Genomic DNA, 12,803 nt, shown 5'->3' on the forward strand with positions numbered 1-12,803 from the left:
CTTGGTCCTGTGACTATTCCTTGGTTCTTGAGCCTTTAGGAAGCTCCTGATCTGATAGGAGGGAGGGCGCCCTCCTGCCCCCAACATTTAACCCCTTCTCACTGCTCTGACTCTTACCTTGTTCCCTCCACCTGGGATTTCCTTCCTTCTATTGTATTGGCCAAAAGGATTGGGTTTTATACTATCTCATGGAAAACCGGAGAAGGCAATGGCACCCCACTCCAGTACTTTGCCTGGAAAATCCCATGGACGGAGGAGCTTGATAGGCTGCAGTCCATGGGGTCGCTAAGAGTCGGACACGACTGAGTGACTTCACTTTCACTTTTCACTTTCATGCATTGGAGAAGGAAATGGCAACCCACTCCAGTGTTCTTGCCTGGAGAATCCCAGGGACAGGGAAGCCTGGTGGGCTGCCGTCTATGGGGTCACACAGAGTTGGACACGACTGAAGTGACCTAGCAACAGCAGCAGCAGTAGCAGCAGCATGGAAAACCAGAGGAAACTTTTTGGCCAACCTGATACTTCTAGATGTCCCAGCTCAACTCATTCTTCAAGAGCCAGCTAAAATGTCAGATTGGTTTTCCTTGCTGCCTCGCTTCATTAATTCTTCTTCTTCTTTTTTTTTTTTTTGCAGTGGGTGTTTTTTTAAAAGGCTTTTTATTGAATTTGTTACAATATTGCTTCTGTTTTTTATGTTTTGGTTTTTTGGCCTGGAGGCATGTGGTATCTTAGCTCCCTGAGCAGGAATTAAACCTGCAGCCCCTGCATTGCAAGGCAAAGTCTCAACCACTGGACAACCAGGGAAGTCCCCCTTCACTAATTCTTATCCTCACCCCACAGCCCCATCCCCATAAAGCACTCAAGAAGCATGTCATCTGTGTTAGTAGTTCAGTCATGTCCAAGTCATTGTGATCCTGTGGACTGTAGCCTGCCAGGTTCCTTTGTCCATGGGGATTCTCCAGGCAAGAATGCTGGAGTGGGTTGCCAAACCTAAGGGATTGAACCTAGGTCTCCCACATTGTGGGCAGATTCTTTACCAACTGAGCCACCAGGGAAGCCCATAGTCTCATAGAAAAGCATGGATTTTGGACTAGATAAGTCTGAGTTTATGTTTCAGTTCTTACAGTTATTGTGTGAGTTTAGGTAAGGCTTCTTCTGGTAAGGCTTCTTGTCCTCTTTAGCCTTACTTATCTTATGGCTATAAAATGGGGATAATGCCACTTACATTAAGGTTTGTAGGCACATTAGCTATAAAATGGGGATAATGCCACTTACCTTAAGGTTTGTAGGCACATTAAATGATGTCACCAAGTACAAGGCTGCATAGAGAATATTCCATAGGTCTTGGTTCCTTCATCCAGCTAGTGGTAATTCTTCACCTTGTCGTCATGGATCTCTTGGGTCTGATGAAAGTGATGGTCTCTGCTCCCAGGGGAAAAAGATACATGATCATATTTTCATACAATTTTAGGAAATTCAGGGATCCCTAAAGTCCAAACAAGAACCCCTTAAGGGTGGTGGTCCCAAGACCTCCCTGGTGGTTCAGTGGTTAGGACTCCATGCTTCCACTGCAGGGGGTACAGGTTTAATCCCTGGTCAGGGAACTAAGATCCAGTAAGTTTCAAGGTGTGGTGGAAAAAAAAAAAAGGGTGGTGATCCCTTGGTTAAACCCCTCCTCCACCAAAATAACCACATTTGTAAGACTTAAAAGAGACCTGGTGCTTATGAGGGGCTGAACAAACTCTGGTTAATCTCAACTCTTCCGAAATTGCAATCAGTGTACACCAGGCCTGGAGGAAATCTAGTTGTAATTTTTCCTTATATTTCGTTTCGGGAAGCTGTCATGGCCAAGTGACAGAAATACCTCGGAGCAGAGAGTCTAGTCCTTGACTGACATGTCTTCCAGCTGGCCTGCCATACCTGCTTTGAACAAATTTGGCCTTTTCAAAGATCTTCCCTTTCTTGTCCGACTCTACCCTGCAGTCCTGTGTGTGCTGCTATCCAGCCAGGAGACGTGTTTTGCTGACATCTCTGTCTTCGCTCTCTGTATGGGATTTATAGCAATTATCCTTTGCTTGGTCCCGGTGTCTGTATTTTGGCAGGCCGCCCTGCCTTCCATGTGATAAGTGCTTTGCAGACAGTGCAGCCGGAGCTCTGCCAAGCCTAATGTCACCCCCATCAGATGCCACCTGGGTCTAGGGGTTACCTCCGCCTGCCCCTTCCTTTCTAAGTCTGCTGGTACAGGTTCCCCTGGTACTATGTTTAAAAGCACAAAGTGATGTGCAAGTCTGGCTCTCATCCAGTGCCTTGGAACAATGTTAGCAGTGAACCTAGATAATTCCGGCATCTCTGAATGTTTTTTATAGCCCGTACTACCTGGATTGGTTTGTCTGACTGTGTACAGCAAGTAAATGAACTGGATAATCGCCATATTTCTATTCCACTCCGTGCTGTGTGGCCTACGCCTCTGGAAACAAAAGTTTTCTCTCCAACAAAGTCAGTCCTCAAGAACAATGGTACCCCCTGGGGGCGAATCCCTTTGTCAGCGTGTGCCAAGGTATGACTAATCAAATTGGCTCAAAAAAACCACCTTTTTCCCATGTGACTTTCATTTGATATTTTCACTGAAGAGCAAGCCACAAGGACGACAACAGAGAAGCTCTAAAAGCAAACAAAACTCAAACCAGCTTCCCTCTCCCTCCCCCCACAAAACAACCATCTCGCATTTATGTGTCCTGTTCCAGGTGTGCGGGTCAGGCTGTATTTATTCTCTGGCTGCTTTGTGAATGTCCATATCTGAGAGCCCAGGAATACTACGGATGGCTATTTCTCAAACTTGAACATGCCTTCAGATCACCTGGAAATCTTGTTGAAATGCAGATTCCTGTCCAGTGGGTCTGGGGAGGAATCGGAGGTCCCGCGTGTCTGATGAAGCCCCTGGGGGACGCTGTTGTCACTGATCCCTGGGTGAACCTTGGAGAATTGAGACGGTGGCCTCATCCTGTAAGGGACCCGCACAGGAAGGTCCAGTCAATCTACGTGGCCTGTTAGGCCCTCGGCTTGGCCTGCTCTTTGTCACAACCTGATCCTGTTTCTTATAGCAGATGCAAGTAGAAAGCGTCTGGTCTTGAGAGAAGAGCAAACACATTTTCAAGAAATCAAGGCAGGATCCACCTAAATATAACACATGGCCCGTGAAGACACCTCCTTGCCTGCAAGTCCTCCTTGGCATCTCACTGGTTATTTAAAGTTCTCAGTAGGAAATTGTTCATCACTCAAAATTTAGGACAGCCTAGAAAAGTGCAATGAATGTAAATTTTCAAAGTCTGGAGTACTTGTCACAGCAAAGAGCAAATTTTTGGAGCTTGAATTTGAGACAAGGAAAACTCTAATCACAGCCACTCGTTCTTTGTTCATTCCTATTAAATACCATTCTTTTTTGTTTTTATGTCTCTTTGAAAACTACCTGGACTCTTTTCTGGAAGGAGTCAGGTATATAGTAACACATTCATTATGTAAACATTTATTCTTTCAACACAGAGTGTCTCCCATGTGAAAAAATTGTGGTAGTGACTTCGCTTCTGAGTTAATAAAGCAAGCCATTAACCTCTGTGAGTTTCCATTTTCACATCTGAATAATGAACAGCTGGCCCCGGGTGATCCCGCGTTGTCTGGTATCGTGCATTCTGAGCACTGTGAGACACTGAAGCAGAAGCATTCTGCCTGTTGGTGGCTTTTTAGTGTCCGGCTTGAAGGCTTTCCTTAGCTCCTTCTCTTTCATGGCCGGGTGAGGAAGGCACTCATCATCCTGTGTGTGTGTGTTGTGGTTTGTAGGGTGATAACAGGGAAGGAATATGGTTCCCTTACTAATGTTGGTTTTTCTCTTGAGTGGAAGAGTATTCCTATCAAAGAAAAGCCCCACAGAGAGTTCCTAGATATAAATGTGAGAAAGGTGAAGGAGTGTAAAACCCTTTTGGAGGCTATTCTTTGGCCACTGAGAAGGTTCCAGAGATGCCCCAGGTCTCTGCTGGAGAGGGGTGGAAAACCATTGCTGTAAACATCCAGATTAGTTAGTGCTCTAATATCCAAATTCCAAACCACGCTATGCTGTTTCTATGTCAATAAAGCTGGTAATGGGAAATCTGATCTAAGAACAAATGTGTAAGGAAGAGTATGGAAATCTGAGTAGGTCTGGGTAGATAGAAGTAAGGAGGATGGAGAGGCTCTGACCTCCTGAGGATGGTGAGAGGGAGAGTGAGGCCTGGCCGGCATGTGTAGAGCTGACCAGATGAGGTCATGCTTCTCCCCCTGCAAGGGGTGGATGTGAGTTCTACAATGAAGAGGCTGGCTCCTGGGCTTGTCTTGAAACAGGGATGAGGGGCAGGCAGAGACTGAGAGAGAGAAAGAGCAAGAATACGAGAGAGAATGAATGAGAGAAAGAGAGAGAGAGAAATGTAGCCAGCTTGGGTCTGTATTCCCTGGGTCTGGTGGGCAGGAAATGAAGCGGAGCCTCTGGGAGACTATGATGGATGGCGTGGAGGGGACTCTCCTGTCCTTGTAGTCTATCCATTTCCATTGAGTTGCTTGGGAAGTCCCAATCTGCAAACCACAGGGGCTGAGTTTAGACTCTAAATCAAGTCTCTGCCTTCATTGCCTTTGGTGTCTGTGAAATGCTTAAGCACTGAGTGAGAAGAGGAAGCCTAACTTCTACTTAGGCCAGTAGAGCAAGTTCTGCTGTGGCCTTTGGGCAAATGGCTTTTTATTTCATCTATACATCAAGTACCCCCACTCCCCCATACATGTATTTTTTTCTCTTCTTCCAGGATGACTAAAAGTGAAGAGCTCCTTTCCTATTGTCATGAAGGCTGCTGTCTAGTTGAGTTGCTTCTCTAGCAAGAACAGTTGGTGTCATTAATTTTTCTCCGTACTGTGTGGGCTGTGGAACACGAAACCGACTTGATTGATCACATTGCCACTTCAAAACGGGAGTCTTCGGAGGCAGGTGGGTGAGTGGGTTGGTGAAACACTTCGGAGAGTTAATGCATGTGTGCAGTTATCACAGCATCGCCCCTCCGTAGATGGATTACATTTGGGATCAGCTTGTGTGTGAGGGGCTGGGTAGAATCAGGATGGAAAGAGACAGATAGGGTGAAACTAACGTGACTCTGCCTCAGCCACACGCTGGCCATAATTGCGAGACAGGCTAGGTACGGGTGCTCATGTGGGGCGTGATGTGTGCCTGGGGGCAGAACCAGAATGGAAAAGGGATTGAAAATCCTGTCATCTGAGGAAGGGATTAAAGACCAAGTGTATTTAATGGCAGAAGAGAAATTCTTGTTTTGTGTGTGTCCGGGTTTTTGTCTTCCGTTCTTAAAGGGTGGTTGAAGAAAGGGGTTTGGACTATTCTGTGTGGCTTTCGAGAAACAACTGAGACCTACTTGACTCCATTTGAGGGTAACATGTTTAAATGGAATGGGTACCTTCTTAGGGAAGTGGGTTCCTCTTCATGTCGTCATTCAAGTCAGTGCTTTAAGGGAAATGCGTGCTCTGGGACATATTTGGCTTGGTTGACCTCTACAGGTGCTTACAAGGTGGTCAGACAAAGATTTCATCACATTTCATAAATTTCCTTCCCATCTTCCATAACAACTTGAAAAATTTCTTCCTTGTTGAAACCAGATATCCTGCCGTGGACAGAATCTAGTTTCCTGTGAAAGTGGAGTCGTATAGAACTGGCTCCTTTTTCCCTTCAAGAAATAAGATTAGAAATCTCAGTTTCTGTGTCACTGTGGTACAGGAGAAAGAATAGAACTTGCAATCCAGAGTGGGATCCTAACTTAAACATTTTCTTGTTGTGTGATCTAGGGCAAAGCTTCAGTTGTTTAATTAGTAAGTTAGAGCTGATGCTGTTACCTTTGCATGGTTGTTAGAAGCAATGAGATGACGTAGGGACAGGGCCTGGTACCTAGTAGTCACTCAGTAAGTGTACTTGTTTCCATTTATTTCCTTTTGTCTCCCAGACAGCTAAAATCAAGCAGTTGGGTTATAAGAAAAGCAAACTACACGCCAATATCCCTGATGAATATGGACACAAAAATTCTCAACAAAATGGTATTCACAGCACATTAAAGGGATGTGTATACCCCATGGTCAAGAGGGGTTCACCCTTGGGATGCAAAGATGATTTCAACACATGCAAATCAGTAAATGTGGTTCATCACATTAATAGAATGAAAGATAATAATCATTTGATCATCTTTTTGGGATAACAGGGTGTAAGGCTTCTCAGCACCCGTCCTTGACTTAGGTTGACTGTGGGTCATGGATCCAAGACCATGGGAGGGGTGGTGGAGTGGAGGGATGGGAGATGGCAGCACGCTGGGTACCAGCCTGTGGGTAGTTCAGGCTAGAACGGGGTGTCCTTTTGTGGTCCCAGGGTGTGTGTGTGTGTGTGTGTGCGCGCGCGCGCGCGTGTGTGGATGTGCACACAGTTGTTTTCCTTTAGCTTCTAGGCTCAAACTGTCTACTGCATAATTCCCTCTAGTCTGGTGTTTCTCAGACTCCAAAGTGCATACACATATCCTGTGGATCTTGTGAAAATGCACATACTGATTCAACGTAAGCATGGAGGGGCCTGAGATTCTGCATTTCTCACGAGCTCTCAGGGGGCACTGAAGCTGCTGGTGTATGGATTACAGTTTGGGCAGACTACAGACTGTGCTGTCTGCAGCAAACCTCTGAAGCCATCTTCAGTTGGGTGATGATTTTGGAGCCTGCCCCTCTGATTCTGCCAGAATTCATGGAGAATGCCTTCTTATCATTTTTTGGTGAAGAGTCATTATTTATGACTACTGTGTTATCTCTTTTCTCCAAAGAGGAGGTCTACCTGCAATCTATAAAGCCCATATATAGCAACGCATCTTTTTCTCAGAGTGGTGCTAACATTGCTGGTGGTGAAGCCCTAAGTACAAACCTGTTTTAGGAAAGAAATTCATCTTGTTAGAGGGAGCTGAGTACTTACAAGGCAGATAACGTTCTGCAGTTGCTGAATTGATGAAGAGAGGCACCGGGATTCAGACTTAACTATTTTTCATTCTTTGAATGAAGTCTATCTTCTGAATTACATGAGCTGTGTGAAGCGGGGAAGGAGAGCAATGGTTCTGGAAACAAAAACAGAGTTCTTATCTTTTAATACAGGAGAGAATGCCTCAGGATATTATTATTTGTGATTTATGGGGTGCATAGCAATATGACCGGTGTCTCTCCACAGCAGACAGAGGACTCAGACCCTCTGCCTTTGATGAACTCTTGTTTCTTCCCAGGGGCAATTTTCCACTGTAGAATAGCTGCCGCATCACAAAATTTTGGCTTAAAAAAATCATACTGAATGAGCTGCTTGGAAACTTGGTTTTTGTTTTCAGTCCTGCTACTGACTTTTTCTAACTTTGTCTAAATTCCTTTTATCTTCTGCCCTGTTAGTAAGGTCAATCACTCTTGCTATCAAACATTTGCTTTTGAAATACCCTGAGATGTTTATTAGCTAAATTAGTCTCGAGTATTTGTGAAAACTCGATTTCCTTCTGAAGATATATCAGATTCCTCTGACAAGATCAAACTGTGTAAATGAATAAAACCAACTAAACAAACAAAGCAGAAGACTCCTGGACCATCATTTGTGAGGAAGGAGTAGAAGGCAAGGCAAGTTTCCCCCCTCCCTTTCTTCCTTCCTTCTGTCTTTTTTAAAACTTTATTTTGAAATATTTCAGATTTATAGAAAAGTTGCAAGAATAGTATAAAGGTTGCCCAAATGTTAACATTTTTACCATGCTGGCTGTCATCTCTCTCTCTCCATCTATATCTATGTTTTGTTGACCCAATTGAGAGTAAGTAAAAGACAAAATAGATGCTCCTTATGCTTAAATACTTCAGTGAATATTCTAAGCATGTACGTAACCACAGTACAGTTATTAAAATCAAGATTAAACTGACAACACTATTAAACCTATAGACTTTATTCAAATTTGAAGCCTGGTGTGCTGCAGTCCATGGGGTCGCAAAGAGTCAGACTCAACTGAGTGACTGAACTGACTGAATATGTCTTTTAAAGTAAGACAAAAAAAAAGCAACTTCCTTTGGTTCAGACCCAGACCAGGCTTATGTGTTATATGTAGTTATCATGTTTCTTGTCTCATTATCCTGGAACATCAGCTCAATCTTTCTGTCTTTCATCAGATCAGATCAGTCGCTCAGTTGTGTCTGACTCTTTGTGACCCCATGAATCGCAGCACGCCAGGCCTCCCTGTCCAGCATCAACTCCTGGAGTTCACTCAGACTCACGTCCATTGAGTCAGTGATGCCATCCAGCCATCTCATCCTCTGTCATCCCCTTCTCCTCTTGTCCCCAATCCCTCCCAGCATCAGAGTCTTTTCCAATGAGTCAACTCTTCACATGAGGTGGCCAAAGTACTGGAGTTTCAGCTTTAGCGTCATTCCTTCCAAAGAAATCCCAGGGCTGATCTTCAGAATGGACTGGTTGGATCTCCTTGCAGTCCAAGGGACTCTCAAGAGTCTTCTTCAACACCCCAGTTCAAAAGCATCAATTCTTTGGTGCTCAGCCTTCTTCACAGTCCAACTCTCACATCCATACATGACCACAGGAAAAACCATAGCCTTGACTAGACGAACCTTTGTTGGCAAAGTAATGTCTCTGCTTTTGAATATGCTATCTAGGTTGGTCATAACTTTCCTTCCAAGGAGTAAGAGTCTTTTAATTTCATGGCTGCGATCACCATCTGTAGTGATTTTGGAGCCCAGAAAAATAAAGTCTGACACTGTTTCCACTGTTTCCCCATCTATTTCCCATGAAGTGAGGGACCAGATGCCATGATCTTCATTTTCTGAATGTTGAGCTTTAAGCCAACTTTTTCACTCTCTTCTTTCACTTTCATCAAGAGGCTCTTTAGTTCTTCTTCACTTTCTGCCATAAGGGTGGTATCATCTGCATATCTGAGGTGATTGATATTTCTCCTGGCAATCTTGATTCCAGCTTGTGTTTCTTCCAGCCCAGCGTTTCTCATGATGTACTCTGCATATAGGTTAAATAAACAGGGTGACAATATACAGCCTTGACGAACTCCTTTTCCTATTTGGAACCAGTCTGTTGTTCCATGTCCAGTTCTAACTGTTGCTTCCTGACCTGCATACAAATTTCTCAAGAGGAAGATCAGGTGGTCTGGTATTCCCATCTCTTTCAGAATTTTCCATAGTTTATTGTGATCCACACAGTCAAAGGCTTTGGCATAGTTAATAAAGCAGAAATAGAGGCTTTTCTGGAACTCTCTTGCTTTTTCCATGATCCAGCGGATGTTGGCCATTTGATCTCTGGTTCCTCTGCCTTTTCTAAAACCAGCTTGCACATCAGAAAGTTCACGGTTCACATATTGCTGAAGCCTGGCTTGGAGAATTTTGAGCAGTACTTTACTAGCGTGTGAGATGAGTGCAATTGTGCGGTAGTTTGAGCATTCGTTGGCATTGCCTTTCTTTGGGATTGGAATGAAAATTGACCTTTTCCAGTCCTGTGGCCACTGCTGAGTTTTCCAGATTTCCTGGCATATTGAGTGCAGCACTTTCACAGCATCATCTTTCAGGATTTGGAATAGCTCAAATGGAATTCCATCACCTCCACTAGCTTTGTTCATAGTGATGCTTTCTAAGGCCCATTTGACTTCACATTTCAGGATGTCTGGCTCTAGGTCAGTGATCACACCATCATGATTATCTGGGTCATGAAGATCTTTTTTGTACAGTTCTTCTGTGTATTCTTGCCATCTCTTCTTAATATCTTCTGCTTCTGTTAGGTCCTTACCATTTCTGTCCTTTATCGAGCCCATCTTTGCATGAAATGTTCCTTTGGTATCTCTGATTTTCTTGAAGAGATCCCTAGTCTTTCCCATTCTGTTGTTTTCCTCTATTTCTTTGCATTGATCGCTGAAGAAGGCTTTCTTATCTCTTCTTGCTATTCTTTGGAACTCTGCATTCAGATGTTTATATCTTTCGTTTTCTCCTTTGCTTTTCACGTCTCTTCTTTTCACAGCTATTTGTAAGGCCTCCCCAGACAGCCATTTTGCTTTTTTGCATTTCTTTTCCATGGGGATGGTCTTGATCCCTGTCTCCTGTACAATGTCACGAACCTCATTCCATAGTTCAGGGGCAGCAAGGAGAGGAGTTACCTCGCATCTGAGGTCAGGGGCGGCGGCTGGGAGGAGCTACCCCATGTCCAAGGAGCCCTGGCTACACGGGCGCAGGAGGGCCTAGAGGAGCTATCCCACGTTGAAGGTCAGGAAGGGCAGCGGTGAGGAGATACCCCTCGTCCAAGGTAAGGAGCAATGGCTGCGCTTTGCTGGAGCAGCGGTGAAGAGATACCACACGCCCAAGGTAAGAGAAACCCAAGTAAGAGGGTAGATGTTGCAAGAGGGCTCCTGCTGCTAAGTCACCTCAGTCATATCCGACTCTGTGCGACCCCATAGATGGCAGCCCACTAGGCTCCTCCGTCCCTGGGATTCTCCAGGCAAGAATACTGGAGTGGGCTGCCATTTCTTTCTCCAATGCATGAAAGTGAAAAGTGAAAGTGAAATCGCTCAGTCATGCCCAACTCTTAGAGACCCCATGGACTACAGCCCACCAGGCTCCTCTGTCCATGGGATTCTCCAGGCAAGAGTACTGGAGTAGGCAGAGGGCAAACACACTGAAACCATACTCACAGGAAACTAGTCAATCTAATCACACTAGGACCACAGCCTTGTCTGTCTTTCACAGTGAAGGTAAATTCTTTTTTTTAAAATTGAAATATAGTTGAAATACAATACTGTATTAGTTTCAGGTATACTACGTAATGATATGACATTTACATATGTTATAAAATAATTACCACAATGTCTAATCTGTCCCCATGCAAAGTTATTACAATATTATTGACTGTATTTCTCATGCTGTATATGATATTCCTGTAGCTTATTTATTATATAATTGGAGGTTTGTACCTCTTAATCCCCTTCATCTGTTTCTACCACCTCCAGGCCTCCCTCCTTTCTGGCAGCCACCTGCTTGTTCTCTGTATCTATGACTGTTTTCATTTTGTTTTAATTTTTAGATTCCAAATTTAAGTGAGATCATGCAGTATTTGTCCTTCTCTGTGAGATTTTTCACTTAGCCTAATACTGTTTAGATCCATGCTTATTGTTGCAAGTGGCAAGATGTCTTTTTTAATGGCTGAGTAATATTCTACTGTGTATATACATATATATAATGTGTGTATATATGTGCATATATATCATATATATGTGTATGTATTTATGTATATGTGTGTATATATATTCCATCTTTCATAGTAAAGGGAAATTCTTTTTTTTTAATTGAAATATAGTTGAAATACAATATTGTGTTAGTTTCAGGTATACTACATAATGATCTGACATTTACATACATTATGAAATGATCACTGCAATATCTAGTCTGTCCCCAAAGTTTTTGCAATATTATTGGCCATATTTCTCATGCTGTATATGATATTCCTGTGGCTTATTTATTATCTAACTGGAGGTTTGTACTTCTTAATCCCCTTTGTCTATTTCTACCGCCTCCAGGCTTCCCTCCTTTCTGGCAGCCACCTGCTTGTTCTCTGTATCTATGACTCTTTTCATTTTGTTTGTTAGTTTCCACATTTAAGTGAGATCATGCAGTATTTGGCCTTCTCTGTGAGACTTTTCACTTAGCCTAATACTGTTTAGATCCATGCTTATTGTTGCAAGTGGCAAGATGTCTTTTTTAATGGCTGAGTAATATTCTACTGTGTATATACATATATATAATGTGTGTATATATGTGCATATATATCATATATATATATTCGTATATATGTGTGTATATATGTGCTTATACATATCGTATCTTCTTTATCCATTTATTTATTGATGGATACCTAAGTTGCTTCTGTATCTTGGATATTATAAATAAATAATGCTTCTGTGAACATTGGTGTGAAAATATCTTTTCGAATTAGGGTTTTTGTTTCCTGTGAATAAATACCAAGAAGCGAAGTTGCTGGATCATATGGAAGTTCTACTTTTAATTTTCTGGGGAACCACCATTCTGTTTTCCATAATGGCTACACCAATTTACAATCCCACCAACAGTGCAGAGAGTCCCTTTTCTCCACATTCTTACTAACAATTGTTATTTGCTGTCTTTTTGAAAACCATCCTTCTGACAGGTGTGAGGCGTTATCTCGTGGCTTTAATTTCCATTTCCCCAATGATTAATGATGCTGAGCATCTTTTCATGTGCCTGTTGGCCATCTCTATATCTTCTGTTCAGTAGATGGCCTTTTTGTTTTGTTGATAGTTTCCTTTGTTGTGCAAAAGCTTTTTAGTTTGACTTGGTTCCAGTTGTTTGTTTTTGCTTTTGTTTGCTTCACAAAGAACTACTAAAGCTGATGTCAGAGAGTGTCCTGCCTGTGTTTTAATATTAATTTTGTATCCTGCAACTCTGCTGCATTCATTTATTCGTTTTAATGGTTTTTTTGAGGGAGTTTCATCCTCATTTTTTTCTATATAAAGTATCATATCATCTGCAAGCACTGACAGTTTTACTTCTTCCTTTACAATTTGGCTTCTTTATTTATTTTTCTTGTGCAATTGCTTTGGGTAAGACTTCCAGTATTATGTTAAATAAAAATGGTGAGAGTGAATATCCTTGTCTTGTTCCTGACCTCAGAGGAAGTGCTTTCACTTTTTCACTCTTGAGTA

The 12,803-nt window shown here is 42.9% G+C and overlaps 1 long non-coding RNA gene across 2 annotated transcripts in view; it reads left to right on the forward strand.

Annotated features, from left to right (window-relative positions):
- Positions 1–12,803, forward strand: part of LOC147355093 (uncharacterized) — a 40,720-nt gene that overhangs the window by 16,107 nt on the left and 11,810 nt on the right. For both annotated transcript variants that reach the window (XR_015144210.1, XR_015144209.1), the window contains exon 2: positions 4,824–5,002. This is a non-coding gene — a long non-coding RNA (uncharacterized LOC147355093). The remainder of the gene's footprint in view (positions 1–4,823; positions 5,003–12,803) is intronic.

Source organism: Bos grunniens, chromosome 17 (assembly GCF_055505025.1).
Source record: "Bos grunniens cultivar Pamir isolate PY7600 chromosome 17, Bosgru_T2T1.0, whole genome shotgun sequence".
Taxonomy (NCBI): Eukaryota; Metazoa; Chordata; class Mammalia; order Artiodactyla; family Bovidae; genus Bos; species Bos grunniens.